A 16,629-nucleotide genomic window follows, 5' to 3' on the forward strand; every position below is an offset into this window, starting at 1 on the left:
TCACACAATAAAAATAGCTGGGCAAACCAGTAGATCAAGGCCAAAAGAGTACTTCAAATACCAACTGTGGCTCTTGACCAACCACAGAAAAATATACAGTCATTTCTGTCTCTTTATTGGGAGGGAGGGGGTGTACTGGGGATTGAACTCAGAGGCGCTCGACCCCTGAGCCACATCCCAGCCCAATTTTGTATTTTATTTAGAGACGGGGTCTCACTGAGTTGCTTAGCCTCTCTCTTTTGCTGAGGCTGGCTTTGAACTCACAATCCTCCTGACTCAGCCTCCCAAGCCCCTGAGATTATAGGCATGTGCCACTGAGCCCAGCTTCATTCCTGTATTTTGATGTCAAAATTCATGGATGCTCAAACTCCTTGTATAAAATGGTGCACTATTTGCATGTAGCCTACTCACCTCCTCCTGTATACTTTAGATCGTTTCTAGATTACTTGTGATACATGATACTGTGTATATGCTGCAGTAGTTGTTATATATTGTGTGATTTAGGGAACAAGGACTAGGAAAAAAATCTCTACATGTTCAGTACAGATGCATTTTTTTGGTGAATATTTTCTATCTGAGTTTGGTGGAGTCTGCAGATATGGAGCCTGTGGATGTTGAGAGCCAACTGTATGCCTGCTCAGTGCTGGTGCTGCTTTGAGAAAAGTGAGGAAATAGAGGTAGGGATGTCACTCAAAAGTACAAATTCTTGGAGTGACTGTATAAAAGAAAGAATCCTCAGAATCCCAAGAGTTAGTGCCTTCCCTCCTGGTGGGGAAAGAAAAGGTGTGAAAGAAAAAAAGCAAAATCACCCCCATAGCAAAGTGTCCTCCATGTAGCTACTAGCTCTGCAGATTCCAGAAGGCCAAGTCAAGAAGTGAGAACACCACTGTGTGAAGAGGTGAGCAGAGGGAAAACAAACCCACCGGAGTCCACCTGCTGCAACCAAGGGTCTGTCTGTCTTTCTTTTAATTGAAACTTGGTCTCACTAATGTTACCCAGGCGGGCTCCAAATTCCTGGGATCAAGTGATCTTTGGCTCAGCTTTGGAGTAGCTGTGACTATAGTCACCCGTCACTGATACACAGCCAACCATGTGTCTGTTCAATGCCTCCAAAAAAGGTGTTTGGGATTCAGATACCCACCCACTCTCATCTCTGACATTGCCAGTGTCTCAATCAAAGCCCCTTATCCAAGAGACTGGACCACAGTTGGTCAACAAGACAACAAGTCAACAAGTTCGTCTTGTTGGGAAGGGAGTATAGATATCAAGATCAAAATGGGAAATAAAGCAGGTGTGGTGGTGCACACCTGATCTCAGTGACTCAGGAGGCCGAGGCAGGAGGATGGCAAGTTCAAGGCCAGCCTCAGCAACTTAGCAAGGCCCGAAGCAACTGAGTGAGACCCTGTCTCAAAATTTAAAAAAGGGCTCGGGATGTGGCTCAGTGGTGAAGTGACCCTGCATTCAAACCTCAGTACTAAAAAAGAGAATCAAAAGTGAAATAAACGGGCTTCAGGAAAACAGAAAAATACCACAAACCTCCCCCTCTCCACTGTGCATGCACTTCACAGTCAGTATGTAAAAGGGATCAAGACACCACGTCTGTTGCTGAGAGCCCCAAGGCTCCTGTTGAGCCCCAGCGACCTGTATGGAAACTATATAAAAGGTCTCAGTGGGGCCATGCTCTCTGCTCCCCCAGAGGATGCAGCTTCATAACAGGGCTCTGCTCATAATGGTCCCCACCACAGGCTACCATGAGCCCTTTAAGATGAGTATGTGTGACAGCAAGAGACTAATGTCGTGCTGTTATAGTGCCAGATAGAGCGTTACTTAGGGACACTGCATCGTGTGGTAATATCCCCTAAGGATTAAGATGGCAAATGAGTAGGTGGCACTGGTCCATCAGAGTCTCACCCACACACACGGGAGAACACTCCTCTGTCCCAGGTGGGGCAGCAGGTCCTGGGACACAGCAGCCACAGTTGCTGTTGGAAAAGGATTGCCTGTTTCTTCTTCCCAACAAACTCAGAATAGGGTTTGTTCTCTGTGGGCTGTGTTGGTTCCTTTTCTTTTCCTATAACAAAATACCTGAGGAGGCATACTTTATTGTTTTTCAAAAGAGGTTTATTTGGTTCCATTTTGGAGTCTGAAAATTTGAAACTAGCATGACGTCAGTTCTGACTACATTACCTCATAGCAGAGAGTATCATAAATGGGGGGAGCCCATGTGAGAGGAAGCCAGAGCAAGGGGAGGGTCTTCTTCTCAGGAGAAATAAGTCAGAGGTCCAAGAGAGCGCCCTTCAATCCCTCCTAAGGCCACACCCCCAAAGACCTAAGGACCTCCCACTAGCCCCACCTCTTAAAGGTCCCACCACCTCTTAACTTTCCGCACTGAGGACCAAGTTTCTAAAACACAAACCTGCGGGAAACAAACCAAGCTAGAGCATGAGATCCCAACCCTCTTCTGATGGCTCGGAGCTCTCTTGTTAGGGTGGCAAAGGATTAGCTCAGGAGCTGAACCTTCCTGTGGCTCAACCTGATAGGCTCAGTCAGACTCCAGCTAACTTCAGGATTCCTGTCCTGGTGTCTCATACACCCTCCCCAAATGTTAACCTTCCTTTGTCCATTCTTTTTTTTCTTTCTTACTGCCTTTTTTTTAAAAAATTTCTTTTTAGTTGTAGATGGATACAATTTTTTTTATTTATTTTTATGTGGTGCTGAGGCTCAAACCCAGTGCCTCACACATGCCAGGTGAGTGCTCTACCACTGAGCCACAGCCCCAGCCCCCTTTGCCCATTCTTTGTGGAGTGTGGGTGACAAGCCACGTACAGAACAGAAACTAGGTATATAAACCGCATGCATGGGATTTACAGGGCCACCAAGTCAGGCTTATGGGCCCAAAGAGAAATGAAGCTTATCCACCATCCAGATGATTCTGATGAGTTTTGTTTGTTTGTTTGTTTGTTTGTTTTTACTCTGCCCTGAGTATGTGGGAGTGTGAGGAGAAAAGATATTAGTCTAAAATAGTGGTTCTCAAAGTGTGGTCCTGGGGACTCCATCACATACTGAGAACTTGTCAGAAATGCAAATTCCCAACCCAGACACACTCAACCAGAAACTCTGGGTGGGCTCCAGAAAGTTCTATGATACCCAGCCCTCCATGTGAAGAACAGATGAAGACAGGTGAGGCAGACAGGAAGAAAATCACAGAGATAGGAAAAGGGATCTCCCTAAACAGGAAGGAAGGAGGAGTACCACAGCAAACATCTCTTTTACAGGCCTTGACATTGACCACAACCTCTCCTCCTTCAGGAAGGCTTACACACATCCTCTCAGTCATGGCTGACTTCTTTTGAATACTTATACCCGTCATTGACAGTGAAGGAGGAAGGGAGTGCAAAAGAGAACAGCCTTTCACCAGGATAGACAAGTGCCCTGCATTTTATATAGGAATAATGGATTTAATACTCATCGCAATGAGATGGTTATAAAGTCTAGGCAAGCTGTAATGTGCTGAGAACTATGAATTAGAAGTATTGTTTCTGTTTCTTTAGGACTTAACACCATTCATAGTAGGTAGTTTGAAAATAGTTGTTGAATTAAGTTAATGAGTGTTTACTCCCCTAGAGAAAATTATTACAAAAGAATTTTGAAAGATGGCCTCTCCTTGGTTTCTTCCAACCTACACCCACTTCCCTTCTCCCCACCCCTTCTTACTATTTGGGTGACATAAGCCTGTCACCCGCACATGGATCCACTGCAGTTCCATCTAGCAAACATTTATTAAGCTCCTATTATGTACCAGGCAGGATGCTGAGTCTGAGCAATGAGCAACCAGTCAAAACGATCTAGTCCAGTAAAAAGGCAGCTCCTGGTTGAGTATCCCCTGTGCTAAGTATTTCAGATTTTGGAGGCTTTTCATTTGTGGGAATATTTGCATAAAATTTATCAGTTGAGCATCTCTAATCCGAAAATCCAAAATGGTAACAAAATGCAAAACTTTTTGAGGATTATGTCAGCACTCAAAAACATTTGGATTTGGGGCATTTGGGATTTTGGGATTAGGGTTGTCCGGTCTGTCATTAATTGGATAATTAAAATGTAAAATAGTTGGTACTGTGAGACAGACTCCCCTAAACAAAGCAGGGTCACTTCAAAAATAAATGTTCTGCTTGCCACAGACAAGGACAGCAGCTATCACACTGTGAAAACAACTACATAGAACTGAATTTCCTCCTCTTCTCCCCCCAGATTATTGGAGGAAGAAAGGAGCTCATATTCCACCTAGTTTTAATATCTGAACAGAAAGAATCTGTTTCATATCCAAAACAACAAGCACCTCTTCTATGCCACCCTCCAGATGGCCATACAAGTTTGAAGAATTTTAAATTAAAGCAAAAGTTTAGGCTTATTTATTTCCAGTGCAAAGAGTAAACAGGTAGATTAAAGAATAATTTTTTTTGTACTAAGTTCAGCAAACTCTTATGAAATAAATGAAGAAATCAGTTTTGCTATTAGGTATATAACTGCCATGTCATGTTGCGGCACACGGCCACAAGTTTGTCCATAGAGTGTGTTTTTTAGAAGAGAAAGTGGCTTTCCATAAAGCAGGGGAGTTGTTTTGTCTTGGATCAAATATTTCTCCATATTAAACCTCAAAATGACCCAAATCCAAAGCTGTTATGTCCTACAGGGTAGAGTAGGAAAACATAAAGAAAATAAATTCTGTCGGGCACATAAGGGTCCAAGTGACATTGCACTTTTTAGATAAATAAACTGTGGTTTATTTGTGGCTTTCATTGAGCACCCAAAGGTGCCCTGTCAACCAAAAGGTGCTTTCCATTGCTGGATGATTCCTCAAAAAGTTAAACCCAAGCTGGGTGCAATGGGGCACACCTGTAATCCGAGCTGCTCTGGAAGCTGAGGGAGGAGGATCACAAGTTCAAAGCCAGCCCCAGCAACTAAGGGAGGCCCTAAGCAATTTAGTGAGACTCTGTCTCAAAAACAAAAAATAAAAGGCCTGAGGATGTGGCTCAGTAGTTAAGTGCCCCTGGGTTCAATCCCTAGTACCAAAAAAAGTTAAACATAAAATTGTTATGTGACCCAATAGTTTCTGAGTAAATAAACAGAGAACTAAAAGCAGAGACTTGGACAGATATTTGCACACCTACATTCATGGCAGCTCTATTCACAATAGCCCTAAAGTGGAAACAACCCAAGTGTCCATTGACAGATGAATGGATGTACAAACTGTGATGAGGCCATAAAACAGAATATTCTTAAGCTTTTTTTTTTTTTTTTTTTTTTTTTTTTTTGTGGTGGTACTGTGGATACACCCAGGGGCACTTTATCACCAAGCTACATCCCCAGCCCTTTCTATTTTATTTTAAGATAGGGTCTCCCTGCGTTTCCCAAGTGGGCCTAGGAATTGCCATCCTCCTGCCTCAGCCTCCTGAGTCACTGGGATTGCAGGCCCATGCCACCTCCTCTGGCTATTCTTGAAGCTTTAAAAGGAAGGAAATTCTAACACATGATACAACATGGACATAATTTGAATACATTATGTCAAATGAAATAAGGCATTCACAAAAAGACTAATCCTGTATGATTCCGCTCATACAAGGTACCTAGAAAAATCAAATTCACAGAGACAGAAAATCAAATGGAGGTTACCAGGGATGTGGGGGAGGAGGAGTGGGGAGTTATTTAATGGTAACACAGTTTCTTTTTTTTTAAATATTTAGTTGTAGATGGACACAATATCTTTATTTATTTTTATGTGGTGCTGAGGATCGAACCCAGTGCCTCATATATGCAAGGCAGGCACTCTACCACTGAGCTACAACCTCAGCCCCCAGTTTCTTTTATTTATTTATTTATTTATTTATTTATTTATTTATTTATTTATATGACAGCAGAATGCATTACAATTCGTATTACACATATAGAGCATAATTTTTCATATTCTGGTTGTATATAAAGTATATTCACACCAATTCATGTCTTCATAGATGTTCTTTGGATAATGATGTCCATCACATTCCACCAACATTTCTAACCCTCTGCCCCCTCTCTCCCCCTCCCACCCCTCTGCCCTATCTAGAATTCATCTAAAATTGAAAAACAGCCTTGGAAACGCAGTCTGCTTTAATCAAAAAACATTTGCATTTGTTTTTTGGGATTAGCTAACTTCACTTAGCATTATCTTCTCCAACTCCATTCATTTATCTGTAAATGCCATGATTTTACTCTTTTATTCCTGAGTAATATTCTATTGTGTAGATATGACATATTTTTATCTATTTATCTACTGAAGGGCATCACAAGACTTAAAATCAAGAGTTAATAAATGGGATGAATTCAAACTAAAGAGTTTCTACTCAGCAAAAGAAACAATCTGTGAGGTGAATAGAGACCCTATATCTTGGAAGCAAATTTCTACCCCTCACACATCAGATAGAGCACTAATCTCTAGGGTATATAAAAAACTCAAAAAGCTAAATACCAAAAAAAGCAAATAACCCAATCAATAAATGGGTGAAGGACCTGAACAGACACTCTCAGAAGAGGATATTCAATCAATCAACAAATATATGAAAAAATGTTCATCATCTCTAGCAATCAGAGAAATGCAAATCAAAACTACTCTAAGATTTCATCTCACTCCAGTCAGAATTGCAGCTATTAAGAGTACAAACAACAATAAGTGTTGGCGAGGATGTGGGGAAGAAAGCACACTCATACATTGCTGGTGGGACTGCAAATTGGTGTGGCCAATATGGAAAGCAGTATGGAGAATCCTTGGAAAACTGGGAATGGAACCACCATTTGACCCAGCTATCCCTCTCCTTGGTGTATACCCAAAGGACTTAAAAACAGCATACTACAGGGACACAGCCACATCAAAATGTTTATAGCAGCACAATCACAATAGCTAAAGTGTGGTAACAGAGTTTCAATTTGGGAAGATGAGAAAGTTCTGGAGATGGATGGTGGTGGTGGTTGCACAACAGTGAGAGAACTACAGGCTTAAACATGGCTAAAACAGTAAATGCTATGTTATGTATACTTTACCACAATAAAGGAAGAGCAGCGCCTGCCCTGAGGATACCCAACCCTCCAACTCCTTAATACATGCGGCCACCCTGGCCCTGATCCTTCCTAAAGAGACCTGAAAACCAGTTGCCTTTGTCCATGGGCGACAGGTAGATGCTGAAAGTCTTTGGAGGACAGCAATTTACCCCACTGGGGTAAGATTAGCATATTGCAAAAAAGAGAAAGAAAGAACCAAAACAGACCTTATTTCCTAAGACTGAATTAGTGACCCCAAAAGTGTCTAATCTAGCATAGATTCTTGAGAGAACAACAGTGACACTTTTAGTTTTCCAAGACCTACGTGGGTTGAGGGAACAGGAGACCATGCACCACCACCCCAGCTTCATTCCCACTTTTTATCTCACAACAAATCTGGAGATAGACAAGGCAGGTGTTACTCCATTATACATTATCTGGGGGCTGCTTGTTCCAGTTGCCTCTTACCTGCAACTATCTATAGTTCTTCCTGAAATGAGGGAGAGGCAGGATTTTTTATGTGGGGGTGGAAGAGAAACGACTCAGTAGAGAGGAAAGAGAAGGGACAAAGGGCAGGTGAACTCAAGTAAGCCACTGGGAACCACGAAGGAAGCAGAGCATCTGTGACTTGGTCATCCAAGAAGTCAGGACGGGAGCTGGGAAGGACACTTGGTATTTCTGGGAATTATTTCCCCAAGATTGTATCCTTTTATTGCAAACCAGCATTTCACACCATTATTTCAGCTGAGGGGAAAAAGAGTCTTATCAGTCCCCTAAAACACTAACAACATTCAGGGGGAAGGATTTAGGGTAGAAAGCACAGGAGCTTTTCCCAAGGGTACTGCACTTTTAGGAACCCTGCTTAATGGTCAAAATTTCCACCTGGTTTATGTAATGCAAATCAGAAAGACAACATCCGATCCCATTCCCAATAACATTTCAGAATACAGGAAATTTGCATGCTTAATAAAAACAAACTTCATAATTCTTTTTATCCCTTTCGCAAAAAAAATATTAAAAATTTAGAAGACGTACAGGAAAGTATTCTGCAAGATTTCATTTGCTGCATAAATGTTAGGTTCCCCATGCATGAGTGTCCTTAGGCTGCCAGAACCGAATCCCACAAATTGAGTGACTTAAACAACAGAAATTTATTTTCTCATGGTTTCGGGGCTGGAGGTCCAAGATCAAGTTGCCAACAGGGTTGGTCTCTGATGAGGTCTGTCTTGCTGGCTTGCAGATGGCCTCCTGTTCATGGTGTTTGCACATGGCCTTTTCTCTGTGCACCTGAGGAGAGAGAGAAAGAGGTCTCTGGGGACTCTTCTACTTCTTGTAAGAACATCAGGCCTGGGCTGGGCACAGTGGTGCACGCCTGTAGCCTGTAATCCCAGTGACTCAGGGGAGGCTGAGGGAGGAGGATCACAAATTTGAAGCCAGCCTCAACAACTTAGTGAGGCCCTAAGCAACCTAGCAAGACCCTGTCTGAAAATTTTTAAAATTCACAAATAAATTAAAAAAGGCTGAAGATGTGGCTCAGTGGTTAAGTGCCCACTTGTGGGCGGAGGGGGTGTTTGTTTGGTACTGGGGATTGAACCCAGGAATGCTTAGCCACTGAGCCACATCCCAGCCCCTTTTATTTTTCATTTTGAGGCCTCATACTTATGATCCTCCTGCCCCAGCCTCCCAAATCACTGGGGTTACAGGCATGTACCACCGCTCCTAGCTACAGTCTCATTTTTATCCTCACAACAAATCTGGAGATAGACAAGGGAGTCATTACCCCATTATACAAAAGAGAAATCTGAGGGTTTCTTGTTCCATAAAATTGCCTGGGGACACCAAACTGGTAAGTGGAAGAACCCAGGGCTGCAGGACTCTGTGGTCCTTAACAGAAATGAAGAATTCTCATATCCAAGTAAAATCATATATATTTAGTGCTTATTATGGCACTTTATCGGGGGCAGTACAAAAACAAGAGGCACTTCTGGAGTAAAAAGCCCTTGACCTTGGGAGTCAGAAACCTGGGCACATAGGTTAGGGTGTCCCAAATGCACTCACACCCCTCCCTTTCTCCTTCTTTCATATACATTCATGCACCAGGTTACCTTTCAGTCAGCAATGGACTGCCCATATGACAGTGGCCCCATAAGATTATATTGCCCAGTGACACTGCAGCCATCTTAGTCTGGACACTCTATGATGCTCCAATGGTGACAAAAATCTGCTAATGATGCAATTCTCAGAAGTATATCTATCATTAGGTACCTCTTTCCTTCAGTTTAGAATTTAGGTAACCCCTTCTTCCCCCAAAGCATTCAAGCCCATGATGAACTTGCCCTCTGAGATTCTTGTCTCATTCTTTCTAAAAACAATCCCTTCCTGCCTGGAAAGTGGGTGTAATTTTCACAAGTTCACGTCTCCCCAGCCCCAGCCCCAGCCCTGGCCATTCCTACCTGTTGACCGGCTCCGTTTAATTCTGCTACCTGCTTCTCTACCACGACTGCTCCAGGATTGTTCTTGAAGGTCTCCCCTGAATTGTTCTTGAAGGTCTCCTTCCCATTTATCTCCGGAGACAAAATTCTTTTATTGACATAACAGCCTAAATCTCAGTGAATTAAAGCATCTTTCTCCCAAGATCGAAAACACATGAAGCAAAGAGCCACAAATCTCCTCTATTTCCAGGTCAGGATGCCACATTCTCCATTGTCCGAGACACACACACTCCCTGTCTTTGTTTTGGCTTTCTTCACTTTCCAAAATAGAAGTCCTTCCAAGCTGGCACTTCCTGTGTACGGGAGGTTGAGTAAATGCCCCTCCAGCAAGTGCAGACTGTTTGATTATTTACATTCTAGGAACACCGTGCCAGAGTGGTAGTGAATTGACAGCGGGGTAAATCCCAGTCGTGAACACGTGAATAACTGGGCTCCTGGTGGCGAGAAGCCCTGTGAGATCCCTGTCAACCTGACCTACATCAACCCCTGATGCACTAAAAAAGAAAACACACTACAGATGGGCATTCTCTATACAAGCTGTGCTCTTTAAAACTTTGCCTCCTTTCGATTAATAAATGCATGTTAAGGTTACAATAACACGATTTCTTCAGGAAGGCAAAATGCAAGAGTGCCTTTTGATTAAAGCAGACTGCGTTTCCAAGGCTGTTTTTCAATTTTAGATGAATTATCCCAATTTGCCCACCATTGAGAGTTCCCCCAGGATGCAGGACTTCTGGTGGTAAAACTGGAAGAAGCCCAGGCAGAGACAGCTGGTCGCCTTATTAAATGACAGTAGACTTGGAACCCATTGTGGCATGAGTGACCTGTGGGGATGGCCAGCTTCTTCTTGGTTAAGTCACTTCATTTTTTCATACTTAATCCTACTTTGTCCTTCCACAGGGATGTTATCTCTAGCTTCAGAGTTCTGTGGTGGGGCAAAGGATTCCATTTGTGCAACTGTACACAGCCAAAGCTCTGCATGTCAGGGGGTGGTGAGCAGGTGGGAAGAATGAGGGCTCGGGTGGTCACTCCCAGGGTTCATAACCTGGCACCTGGGCACAGTTTCACTTTGGTATGTGTCTATGCCAAGGAGGGGTGTGACAGGATGAGTAAGAAGGCAACACTGAGGTCAAGGTTAAGGCCTAGAAGGCCAAGTCCGGCTCAGGGGCACAGACGAGTTTTAATATTGAAGCAGGGGTGTGGGATCTGTTTGGGAATCCTAGGCAAAAGGATGTTAGGAGAACCTGGGAGGTATTGAGGCTAGAGCTGCTAGAAAGAGCCAAGCCAGGTCGTGGGCACAGGAGACCTTTCATAGTAGAGGGGAGCCTGCAGCTCAGAGACCTAATGGCCCCAGAGGGTGCCATCCAGGAGCAATTCAGCCACCTGGAGCATGAATAAGAAGCATAAATGGGAAGAAAAATAAAAAAGACTGCAAAGGAGCCAAAATCAAAGACCGTCATAAAAGAGACCCTCTCAGACCTTGCCTCAGAGCATGATCCTAAGATGCTCGGTTATCTTTCTTCCATTGCAACACACAGGCTAAAAGTCAGGAACAGAAACGTCTTTGCTGATCCTCTAGGAGCAGGGAGGTGTGTCAATCATCAGTCTCTCAGAAGTTGAGAAAGCAAAGCAATGAAAATAATGGGTCTGCAGGGGACATTTACCATAAGTAATGCTAGGATCTTGAGGGTCCATGATAAAAGCCAAATGAACACTTCAACTTTCACCAATGCTGTCCTCCAAGTTTGCAGGATGCCTTATGCCCTGAGAGCTGTCCAGGTCACTCACTCACTCACTCAGATGTACAAAGTGGACAAATGAACTCTGGTACATTCAAACAACAGAATACTACTCACATATAAAGAGGAATAAACTATTGCTATGGAGAATCTTGACTGATATGGGGCCAGGGCAGGCAGATCCAAAAGAGTCTATTCAGTAAGATCCCATTTATTTGAAATTCTACAATAGGCAAAACCAACTTGTGATGGCAGAAATCAGAAAAGGGTCATTCTTGAAGGCAGACAGCATGCTTTAGTTTCATGTTAACCTATACCAGAATGTCAAAGACTAGGCGATTTTAAAGAAAAGAAACTTATTTCTCATACTTCTCAAGGTTGGGAAGTCCAAGGCTGAGTAGTCCACATTTGCATCACCCCATGGTGGAAGGTGGAAAGGCAAGAGAGTGCATGTATGCCGAAGGGAAAGAGGAAGGTAGAGAAAGAGCAGGGCAGGGACTGAGCTCATCTTTTTATCAGGAAAAAAGATGAGCTCATCTTTTTATCAGGCACGGGGTCCCGGACAGGAGAGAAAAGACAAAGCTGAGAAAGCAGAATAGATTCAGACCGTGGAAGGTGTTTGGACTTTGTCCTGTGGCCATGAGGGACTCGTGGAGATTTTACAGCGGTTTCAAGCCAGAGAGCGAATGCTCGGGATTGTTTTATCAATGGATAACTTGGCAGTGCAGGCAGGATGGCCTGGAAAAGGGAGATGATGGGACAAAGAGACCAGTTACCACGACTGAAAAGCCTTCAGAGATAGCCAAGGGACACATGGAGGCCATAGGCAAGGGATCATCAGGCTTTTCTTGTGGAAGAAAACAATCCATAGGATTCAATGACACTCAGTGATATGAGAATAAGTGATAAGAGCTGGAGATGACTTTAAGATGTTCAGCTGGGGAGTTGGCCCACAGTTCACTTTTCCCTGAGGTCACAACAAGCTAGAAGAGAGCAGACGATTTGCTTAAGGTGCCTGCAGAACTCCCAGGAGCACTGGTCCAGTTGGCCTCTGGAAATAAACACGCGGAGTTCAGAAGGGAGCTCTGGATGGAGTGACATCCTCCTGAGCTCAGATACACCCAGCTAGACACAAATGTTGACTAGGGGCGTGGGGGAGGGGAGCATGAATGCAGGCTGATCAAACTTTGCTAAAAGATTTGGAAATAAGCAGCACACCTCTCTGTCCATAAATGGGGTTTGCAAGGAGAGCATGGGCTTTGGAACCAGGAGACCTGAACCCAAGGCCAGCACACCACACAGAACTGGGGAGAAAGGGAAGAACAGGTGGAGAGAAAGAGGCACTGGACAGGAGCCAGGGAGAGCCAACATTTGTCAGGGAGCACCTTCCAACTCCCTTCTTCACCTGCAGCCAGCTTTTTCCTGCCCTTGGAAATGCCCTTCATCACAGAGCAGAGCTCTCCAGCCTGCACTTGGGGTCCAGAAAGCTAAGAGAAGTCACAACAGCTATAGAAAGGGCATTTTGTAAGTGCAAATGCTAGTGCTCTGGGGCATGACTATATGCACAAGTTCTAGGCTTATTGCAAAATGAGAATGCAGGGCCTCCTGTATTTAAAAAAAAAAATCACAAATTTCAAGATGGATGATAATAGAGAGAGTATTAAACCAAACACTAGAACATTCATAGCACAGGAACCAAGGTGATGTCTATAAAATTGGCCTCCCCTGCCTTTCAGCTTTGAGGCCTGGGGTGATGTAGTCATTAAGAGCCTAGATTTAGAAATCAACCAGAGATGAACTTGAATTCTAATTCTGTCACTCACCAAGTTCATGGGTTTGTGTGATTTAATTTCCCTGAGACTTAAAGTTCTCCTCTGTAAAGTGAAGCTCATAGTACTTACTCGGTATGTTCCAGGGGGGTTATAAGATAAGAACCTGCACACAGTGAGCTGCCCACAGGAAATGCCCACCACCTGGTAGGATTTCTCTCGCACTTCTGCTCTGCTCCATCTACCCTCAAAGGCAACCCTGGTCTCTAACCAGCAGGCCCTTCACTGCAGGGAAACCAATCTCCTCAGAAGATAGCGCAGTTCTTGCTTATCTGGGCAAAGAGTTTTCAGATGAGGCACTCCTGAAATGACAGGCTTGGGACACTTTTAGTAAACACAGCAGCAAAACAGGAAACAAGGCCATGTTAAAGGAAATCTCCGCCTCTAGGATTCAGCTGGCATTTGTCATGTTCATTGCCCACACTGCAAGGCACATGTATGTGGTGCTATAAATAACATGTTTTACCAGGAAACCTTAGCTGGTACTAAATGACTGGTCCACTTACTGCAAGGGATTAGACAGATGTACAAAATTTGTCAACTTCATCTGAAGGATGATTATATAATTCCTATGCAACTTGGGCCATTGTGATGAAAGAATTATAGAAAACTTCTAGTCAGATGTACACAGATTTTAAAGGGCATTTTTCCCCCTTGATTTCCTTGATTTCTAAGGTATAAGAATTCATTCCAAAGCAGTTAGGACTCCTGTGGCAGGTCAGTGGGGAAGATGAACACATTGGAACACACCAGAAAAGTGTCAAAATGAATTAAACATTCTCAATAGTACAATGCACAGGACCCTAAGAGAGGTGGCAGACCCTAGCTGGTCCTCAGTCTATAGAGATATCCAGAAAGAGACAAGATTAAACTCAGGGTGCTCTAGACTCGGAGGCTCTATGGATACACAGAGCCAGTTTACGATGCTCAAGTCAACTCCAAACTAGTTGTTCAAACAGATAGTTTATAAGATGAACGAATCAGTTTCCCAGTCCTCTGATTCGAGAAACTGGTATAACTTCCTAAATACTAGAATTTTGTTATTCCAATGAAGTCTGGAGTCTTTAGTACATAATGCCTTTATCCTAGAAGTAACTCGACTGTCCCATATTTCTGGCAAGCCATTGTGACAAGTCAGACACTTTGAGGCCCTTCTAATGACACTGCAAATGCATCAAACTGGCTTATATGTGTAAAACCAAACCCTTGGTGTGTAGCTCTGTAGGGTATTATTCCATGCATTTTCAATACCCTTCCTGCTCTACGGTGTTTCCAACTTTATGAGCTCCGCTTTCCCAAACTGAAAGCCACACACCATTTTCCCAGCATCCCCTAGGATGGGGACAAAGACACGTGATGTTACCTTGACCAATCAGATACCCCTATGTAACCTCAACCAATCAAGTACCCCTGTGTAACCTCAACCAATCAGCTATCCCTGTGTAGCCTCAACCAATCAGCTATCCCTGTATAACCTCAACCAATCAGCTATCCCTGTGTAGCTTCAACCAATCAGGTGCCCCTGGGTAATCTCAACCAATCAGGTAGCCCTGCATGATTTTTCTTCCAGTTGTGTTAGGAAAAGTTTCAGACAAGGATGCAAGTGGAAGAAACTCTGGGAAGATGGAGGAAAAGGCACAGTTTCCAAATCTCCCTGAATCTCTCAAAACAATAAAGACAAAGGACAAAAAAAAAAACATAAATCAACTAGATAGTGAGAGCAACCTGCCGTGAGCAACAATTACAGCAAAACTAAGTAATGGCATTTCCCCCACCAGTCCCAAAATACCAGCTCCTGAGGACGTACCCCTGACAGTCACATCCTCTGCACGGTCTCAGCCTCCGTGTGGGAGGAAGTAGAGAGAGGTGATTTATTATGAAGACAGACGAACCCTCCAAACAGCCACATATTTAAAGCAGAGTTTAGTGGGACCATTTGCCAAAAGCGGAAGGGCTTCTGCTGAAGCCGGGTGTTGTCATGTGAGTGCGAGGCCTTCAGTAAGGACTAAAGGGTCTGGAGAAGTCTAACTCTAGAGGATTCTAGAAACTGCAAGTAAGGCTCCCTTTCAGGACAGGGCCTCACACTGACCGAGAGACTTCCGGGAGTGGAATCAAAATCGAAGTGGGTGGACAAGAGATGGTCCAGTGAAGAGTGAAAGGAGAAGAGAAGCAGGAAATCTCAAGAAACACAGCTGCCATATATTTTTTAAATACTTGATGAAAATAATGGAAGATAACGTTAGAAGGAAATCTCAAGGATTCTCTTGTGAAAAGTCTGTTCGTTAGTTTTTATTTATTTATTTATTTTTAGAAGTAACAAAACACCAAGATCAAGGCCCATGAAGTTATCACAAGAAAAAGAGAAAGCTGGGCGTGGTGGCGCATGCCTGTAATCCCAGCAACTCCGGAGGCTGAGGCAGGAGGATGGCAAGTTCAAAGCCAGCCTCAGCAACTGAGCAAGGCCCTAAGCAACTGAGCAAGACTCTGTCTCAAAATTTAAAAAAAAAAAGAAAAGAAAAGAAAAAATGAGATCAGAAAGGGCTGGGGATGTGACTCAATGGTAATGTGCCTCTGGGTTCAAACCCTGATTCAAGGAGAGGGAGGGGGAGGGGGAGGGGAGGAAAGAAGAAGGAGGGAGAGAAAGAAAAAGAGAAAGTGGGCTTGGTGATCCTCGCCTCTAATCCAATGACTCAGGAGACTAAGGCAGGAGGACAGCGAGTTTAAAATTAATGTCAGCAACTTAACAAAAATCAGTCTCAATTTTTTAAAAAAGAACCGAGGCTGTAGCTCAGTGGTAAAGTTCTTCTGGGTTCAATTCCTGGTATGAGAGAAAGAATGAGAATAAGAAGCTGAAAAACATTGCTATAGATAAAGAAAACCTACCAGAAAGACAAGTTATGCCTAAAGAAAAGACCAAAACTGGGGCTGGGGCTGTAGCTCAGTGGCAGAGTACTTATCTAGCACGTGTGAAGCACTGGGTTGATCCATAGCGCCACAAAAAAATAAAATAAAGGCATGCTATCTATCTACAACTACAAAAATATTTTTAAAAAATAAAAAGAGAGAGAGATACTAAAATTGTAATTTCAGGGCCAGGGGTGTGGCTCAATGGTAGAGAACTTGCCTAGCATGCCAGAGGTCCTGGGTTTGATCCCCAGCACTGTGGGGNCACAGGGTTTCTCACATGCAAGGCAAGTATTCTCCACTAAAACACCCTTTCCACCCCTAAAGTCCATTTTTAAAGGATGTAAGACATAAAAGAACAACATAAATCATGACTAGGAAAAACTCAGAAATTAGGTGAGAAAACTCAGGAAATAATTTTTTGTACAAGATACTACCATTTCAGAAATAAAGAGAAAACTAGGGTGAGTAAATCCAGTAGATTATATCTTAAGAGAAGTAGAAAATAAAAAGCTGAACTTTGAAGAAGAATTAAAACCCTCTGAGCATCTAGGTGGAAGGGAGGGAGGGAGGGAGGGAGGGAGAGAAGGAGGAAAG

At 43.4% G+C, this 16,629-nt stretch overlaps 1 long non-coding RNA gene across 1 annotated transcript; it reads right to left on the reverse strand.

The window, feature by feature from the left end:
• Window positions 1-8,200: 8,200 nt before the first annotated feature.
• Window positions 8,201-14,929, reverse strand: LOC125615568. The gene is made up of 2 exons (XR_007346197.1): window positions 9,522-14,929; window positions 8,201-8,355 (listed from the first exon to the last, which is right to left on the reverse strand). It is a non-coding gene; the product is annotated as an uncharacterized LOC125615568 (long non-coding RNA).
• Window positions 14,930-16,629: the final 1,700 nt, after the last annotated feature.

The sequence above is a fragment of the Marmota marmota genome, unplaced genomic scaffold (assembly GCF_001458135.2).
Source record: "Marmota marmota marmota unplaced genomic scaffold, marMar, whole genome shotgun sequence".
NCBI lineage: Eukaryota > Metazoa > Chordata > Mammalia > Rodentia > Sciuridae > Marmota > Marmota marmota.